Below are 7,409 nucleotides of genomic sequence, written 5' to 3' on the forward strand. Positions count from 1 at the left end.
CAACCGAGGAGCCAAAGCACCACATAGTTCTTTCGGGGACAAGAAACATCGTGGGAGTGGATGACAAGACAGACATGTCAGAAGATTATAATAAGTTTAAAGAAATTCCGCCCTTCACGGTGAAAATTGACCCAAGCATCTTGCTAAATGATGAAGATTCTCCATGGCTACGGCATAGAAGAAAACCACAGCACTAGATGGCGATGTTGGCGATTTATAGCGCGCGCGCGAAGCGACCCGGCAAGTTTGGTGACATGTGGCGCGGGGAAGCGGCGGGGCATGGCACATGGAAGCGGCGGCGACACGTGGCACAGGGAAGCGACACGTGGCACGGCGGCGGTGGCGGGGCGAGGCACGTGGAAGCGGCGGCGACACGTGGCACGGCGGCAACGACCAGTAGATAACAGAAAAGGCCACCATTGATCCGTGGCCTTTTCATCCAACGGCTCCAAGCCGTTGGATTAAAACGGCCGGAGCCGTTGCATGAAAAGGCCACGGATCAGCCCCCCCCCTTTTGTCGCGGGTGGTGGCACGACCCGCGACAAAAGGGGGGCTATTTAAGCCTCCGCGTCGCGGGCGGAGCCACCACCCGAGACACTCGCCATTGACGCCGCCAGGCTGCCCAAATCCGGAGCCATCGCCGTCGCCGCCCCACGCGCCGCCGCCGGCCTCTCCTCCCCACGCGCTGCCACCCCAAACCCTAGCCCGAGCCGTAGACGTCCGCCACTCGCCGGCGACTCCGGCCATCCCCGGCGACGCCGCCAGGCCCTCCATGATCCTGGTGAGCTCGCGGTCCCCGTGGTGCCCTCCGCCTCTCCTATTGTTGCCCGTAGCGCTCCCGCACCGTGCGCCCGAGGCTACTGCCCTGCAACCTCGCCGTGGTCGTCGCTCTGGTGACCATTCCGCGGCGGCGCCGCCACTGGAAGGTTCGTCGTGGCCGTGCGCACCCAACGTGCTAGGCCACGCTGCCCCGCGCACCTCAAATCGCCGGGGACGTGCCCGACCTGGCCGCCCTGGCCATGGCTGGCGTCATCTTTTCTTTTTTATGTTTTTCATTTTCCATTTTATTTTCTTTATATGACATGTGGGTCCACCCTGTCAGGGATTTAATCATTTCTAAATTATTAAAATGCTGACAGTGGGTCCAACTTGTCATATTTTTATTATTTTCCAGGAATTTCAGAAAATGGTTAAAACTTGAATAATTGATAACTGTTTCTTTTTAATTGAGAAAAATATGTGTAATATACCAAAATGTTCAGAAAAACATTCTCTACATGTTTAGGTGTAATTCATACATATTTGCAACAATTAAAATTGCAAAAGTAGTGGAACCCTAATAAACCCCTCTCATATGTCGGGGTCCGATGTCGGAACCCCCTTAACCTGATGATGCACCTAGGGTTTACTCAATTACTTTAACATGACATATCATTCATTTTTTATGCTCATTGCATTATGCCATGTCTTGAATGTGTATTTTCCTTTCAGGTGTTTGGTTCTTCACGATAGGATCTGAGCCAGAGTCTGACGTCAACACCACCGAAGAATCGTACTCATCTGCTGAGGGACAAGGCAAGCCCTAAAACCCTGATAGTGGGTCCAGCTTATCAGAGTTTTATTGATCATGTACTTATCAATTTAATATTTTGCAGAAACAATGGATCCATTATTCCATTGAGACTTCGAACAGGAAGACATGGTCGAGGACATAATCCGCGCAACCGACCTAGAAGCCGATCGAGAAGCCGACCGAGAAGCCGACGGATTCGTTGATGGAGAAGCCGACGGCTCCGCTGATGGAGAAGCCAACGGCTCTGGTGATGGAGAAGCCGAGTGCTCCGGTGATGGCGAGGTATATGATCACTAGAGCCATTAATGGAATTCTGTATGTACATGCATATAAATTAATTAATTTTTATTCTCTTAGGCCTCCCAAGATAAGTTGGACAAACAAGGCCCGGCAAAGAAGTTGGGCAAAAGTGACCACTACACAATTACACATATATCACCTAAAGGCGAACCGGTGGAACCCAGAAAGGTCGCAACGACATTTAAAAATCAGTGCAGAGTTTTGGTTAGGGATTGCATCCCGATCACTGTTACAGCATGGAACAAGAGCAGTGTCGATAGGTTCAAAGGCAAGCTTTTTGACGACCTCATGGCACATTTCACCTTGCCAGAATTGGAATCGCAGATTGAGATGGACAGGCAGAAGGAGCTAGTGAAGAAGTGGGTTCTTCAGAAGATGGGGGAACTATTCCGGGCGTGGAAGAAGCGGTTATGGGCAACTTATAAGCAGGAGAAGAAGCCTCCAAAATTCGAAGGCTATCTATCGAAGCAGGAGCATAACTGGGATGCATTTGTGAAGTACAAGACCTCAGAGGATGTTGTGGCATTGTCAAAGAAAAACAAGAAGAATGCAAGTGAAAAGGAATATCACCATCATACGGGGCGAGGGGGCTACAAAGTAGCCATGCCTAAGTGGGATGAACAAGAGGCTGAGATGCAGCGGAATGGGGTCACTCCAGAACACATCCGAGAAAACTGGGACTTGAGGGCTCGAAATTGGTTCCTTGCGCATGGTTGTGAGTATGACATGCGGACAGGGAACCTTGTTGAAAGTGACAGCAAGGTTAAGGTACCCAGGGAAAAATGGCTTCAACTGATGGCAGATATTAATTCGGGAAAATTGAAGTTTCTTCCCGATAGAGAGAATGACTTGCTGACGCTTGTCCTCGGTAATCCTGAAAAGGGAGGACGAACAAGAGGCCTCGGCCCTAGTTATCCGTGGTCGCTTTGATTTCCGAGCGACGCGGAGAGTTATAGAAGCCGAGCGAGAGAAAAACAACACCAACAGGAGGTGCAGAATGACCGGTTAACCGAGTTCCAACGCCAACTTGACCAGCAGCAGCGGGAGATTCAGCAGCAGCAATGGGAGATTGATGAACTTAAAGGACGGCGCGAGCCAGATAATACCGCCGGTGGCATATCTCAGCGGTGAAGCAGCGTGGCTGACTCGGAGGCCCCGCCTAAATGTACACGGATGATAGATGGCGGTCCTGGCTACCCTGTGGATGGAATTAAGGAGCAGACACCATGTGATCTCCATGAGGTGTTCAGGAACCTATCTCTTAAGGTGGCGGTCCGCTTTGTTTTACCTACATTAGGACCGGAAGGTGAGCCGGCACTATGGCGTGACACTGAGATTCCAGCTAGCTATGCTCGTGTCGGGGTGGATTCAATTGTACCATCATTTGAGTCATTGCAGCTTGAAATCCCTGGAGGTGAAGGTCGGGATACACTCGGAGACGTACTGGGTGACATCATTCTTTGGGATAAGAAAAACATCAAGATTCCAGGCTGGGTACCACTACTAGTCGTCGCAGGTCAGCATCACCTCCTCCAAATGATCGCAGGTCACCATCACCTCCTCCGAGTGGTCACATGTCGCCACCATCACCCCATGAGTATGACCACCACATCCCTAGTCCATCTCCATCTCCTGCGCTGCCACCTGCGCCCACTAAGACTCGGCAGGCACCCAAGCGAAAGCGTGTCAAGAGTCCTGTCCACCGACTGTCGCCCCTCCCAAGAGTACCAAAGGTTCCCCCCCCCCCCCCGTCCTTACGATCTTACTATCGAGGAAACTGAGGCCGTTGTAAAGAAACAAATGCATGAACATTTTCATAAGGAGAAACCCAAGCCCCCAGCACCATACACAGAGAAGCAAAAAGCATATGCTCTTGATTTTCTGAACACACCATCGCAATATGACTTACACGAGAAGAATGATGACTATACACGCACACTTGCGAGGGTAATTGAGCAAATCAAAGAGAAGGATAGTGCTAGCACGAGCAAATCATCAACTAGAAGTGTAGCCGGGAAGAAATCAAGTACAAAAAGTGCACCCCTCAAGGCCAAACAAGCGACAGCAAGCAGAAAAATAAAGGAAGTTCCCTAGCTCGGAGAACAGGCCAAACAATCGATCCCACCCCTCAAAGTGTTAGATGTTCCCTCGGTGTACCAGGAACATGGCGGTTTCGATATGGCAGCAGCAGCGGCGCTAGCGGCTCAAATGGGCTGTACTGTGGAGCAATTGCTAAGTTCCCAAGATGCTGCACTACCCATTGCTGATATAGCCCCTAAATTTGTCTACGGGGCCAACTTGGTCAGCAAAGAGCGGCTGCATCAACTGCCAACGCATATGCGGAATTTGCATCAGTGGTACCTTGATGTGTGCAAGGAGAACAAAAAATTCATCGCGGCGAATATCCCAGAAGAATATTACTTCCAAAGGGAGGATCTCCATATTGAGATTTCCGAACTCTGGCAGTTATTCAATTTAGACTCCCTCGACAAATCTCTCATGAGTTGCTATTGCTTGTAAGTTGTTAACTACATATAAGTTCCTGTTCATTCAGTTGTTCTTGTTCATTGCATATACTCATTATATCTTATGTACTCTCTTATGCAGACTGAAGATCGATGAATGCAGAAGAAAGAAGATAACCAATATTGGGTTTGTTGACCCAGATAAAGTACATCATGACACGGTAAGGGATAAAGCCGAAGAAACGGGGGGAAACCTACTAAGGTTTATAACGGAGAAACATTTCTGTGATTCAATACTGTTTCCTTACAACTACAGGTGAGAGTCTTACTGATCTGTTGTACACATTCAAATTTTCTTACTCGATGTTAAGTGTAATTCGTGAAGTACATATATAAACATGTGCAGTTTCCACTGGATTCTGCTAGACATTCAAGTTGATAAGGGAATAGTTGAAGTAAGGGACCCATTGAGTAGAGGCCTGGAAGGGTTCCGCGACTTCCAGCACTTGCTCCAGAGGTAATTTCAATCATTAATTGCCACGCTATATCTTTCGTGAGATATCAATTAATTATATACTCATTCAACTATTCTTTTGCCTGGCAGGGTTTGGAGAGTTTTCAAGAAGAAAAACACGGGTGACTTCGCAGAGAAGCTAACATTTACTCCTGTACCGTGCGCCCAGCAGCCACAGGGGACGAATCTATGTGGATACTACGTTTGCGAGTCCATTCGCATGTTAACCACTGAGAAGAACGATAATAGATTCAACGTAAGCAATAACATTCACAACTTTAATTTATTATCGTCAATATTTCGTTATCAAGATTGATATAGTCATATTCATCTCATTTTCCTATATAGGTCGAGTTCATGCGGGAGAAGCTCCAACCACAAGAACGCCTACTAGGAATTGCGGAGGAAGTGGCGGGACTTCTGATGAGAAAAATGGTAGATGAAAGAGGCTTGTTTAATCAATGTAGAACCTGGTCATGATCCCCGTGTAATAGTTCGAATAGACGATGGGCTATAGTCCCGGTAGTCGTGAGCTCCATGTATATGTAAGGAGAATCTACGAATAGACTTTTGCTTCGAATATTTGTTTGCTCGATCTATATATAATGAATGAACGTGTACAGCTTGTAGTAGCGTACAAATGTATGAAAATTTTATTTTGAAATGAAAAAATGAAATAAAAGGGGGGGGGGGGCGGTGGCGGGGGGGGGGGTGGCTGCACCCCTCAAACCCTAAAGGAGTAGCGTCCTGCGCGCGCCACGTAGAGGGCCTTTTGTCGCGGGCTGTATTACCACCCGCGACAAAAGGGGTGTCCCCTGCGCGCCCCGCGGCTGCCACGTGGGGGACCTTATGTCGCGGGTGGTAAGCGGGCCGGGACAAAAGGTTGAGCCTTTTGTCGCGCCCCCGTTGTCCCGGCTGGCCGCCCGCGACAAAAGGGTCTTACGGCCCGCGACATTAGGCATGTTTTCCACTAGTGACGGTTACGTGCGTGCGTAGGAGAGGCTAGGAGGAGACCTGACTTGGGTCCATGCCAGCCCCCTGACGGCAAGGGTTCGTGACGTGGGCATTACCCTTCGGGTACCCGACATTGCTATACCCGGTGCAGATTATGAAGATGGACCAGCACAAGGACTCGATAAGCTGGACCCACACGTGATATCGACTTGGACTATAAGAAAGAAGACTCCAATACGAATTCTACTAGAACTGTTGTAAACCCTAGCCTGGTTTCAAATATAAAGCCAGGCACGGGCACCCCTTAAAAAACAGTAAAACATACACGTGATACGCCTAGATATCGCAACCCGCAGATTTAGAACTAGACTAGATTCAACTCCGCCTATGGCGGCCCCCTGTACACATATATTCATATAGTGGATTGCTAGCAGGACGTAGCGATTCTCCATCGTGGGGACGTGAACCTGGGTACGTCGTGCCTACTCTCGCTCCCGGAATCTCCATCGTCGCCTTCCGTCAACCCTAAGCCCCTCATGGTAGGCATTGTCGAGGAGCCGCCTCGACAATTGGCGCCATCTGTGGGAAGCGCGACGACTAGATTTCGCTATCTGGGCGAGATCCATCATCATCAATGACAACAAGATTGGATCTTACTGGTTCATCGGACTCGTCGCGCGTAGCTTCGCCATCTAAGTTGCGGCCGCGACCAAGTCTACGTCGCAGCCGATCCACGCGTGCCATCAAGTCTCGAAGATGTAAAGCAAGCCGTACTGGCCAAATAGAATCCCGTCTGGAAAGTTTCGGCGTGATCTGATTGACGGCAAGCTGCCACACACACATGGAAGGGCGTGCGGAGAGGGCCGATCGGTTTTCTCTTACACAATTTAAACATCTCATTCTGATTACTCTATACATTGATTATTTTATCATGAGATCTAACCCTACGTATACATGCATGATTATTTTATATTGCATGCTTTCTTGGGAGCAATGGAGTACTATTGCATCTGAGGAAGACAGACAACTTCCGCCATATTCTGGTGCTCAGCGTCGCGGACTCAACATGGTAGGTTCGCCGTCGCGAACCCATCATCTGATATAAAACTATCAGATTGAAACAAAGCTTCGACTACTCTGTTCGGTCGACCGCGCCCGCCATCGCGCACTCGTCGCACTTGGGGGCTCACCTGTCGTGGACCCGACATCGTGGACTTGATATACTCGGGTGCTCACCCGTCACGGATCCACCTTATCGACTGCGTTCTCTTCATCGGCCACGCTGGCCAGGCGCCGGGCGGCTACATCAACTATTTCTGGCCGCGCAATTATTTCTACTACGCCCGCCATATCGACTATTTCTGGCCACGCAACTACTTCGATTACGTCTCCCATCTTCTGGCCGCGCAACTACTTCAACTGCGTCCGCCATACGTCCTGCAAATCCCGGGTCATATAATATTGACCCGATGCAATTTCGGGTCAGTGGATTTATATTCAGTGGTTACCAGTGAAATCATCTTATACAATACTACCCGATATACTTCTGGCTATCTAAATGCTGACTCGACGCATTATCGGGTCACTGGCTTCATCATCTATG

The sequence above is a fragment of the Lolium rigidum genome, chromosome 4 (genome assembly GCF_022539505.1).
Source record: "Lolium rigidum isolate FL_2022 chromosome 4, APGP_CSIRO_Lrig_0.1, whole genome shotgun sequence".
Lineage (NCBI taxonomy): Eukaryota > Viridiplantae > Streptophyta > Magnoliopsida > Poales > Poaceae > Lolium > Lolium rigidum.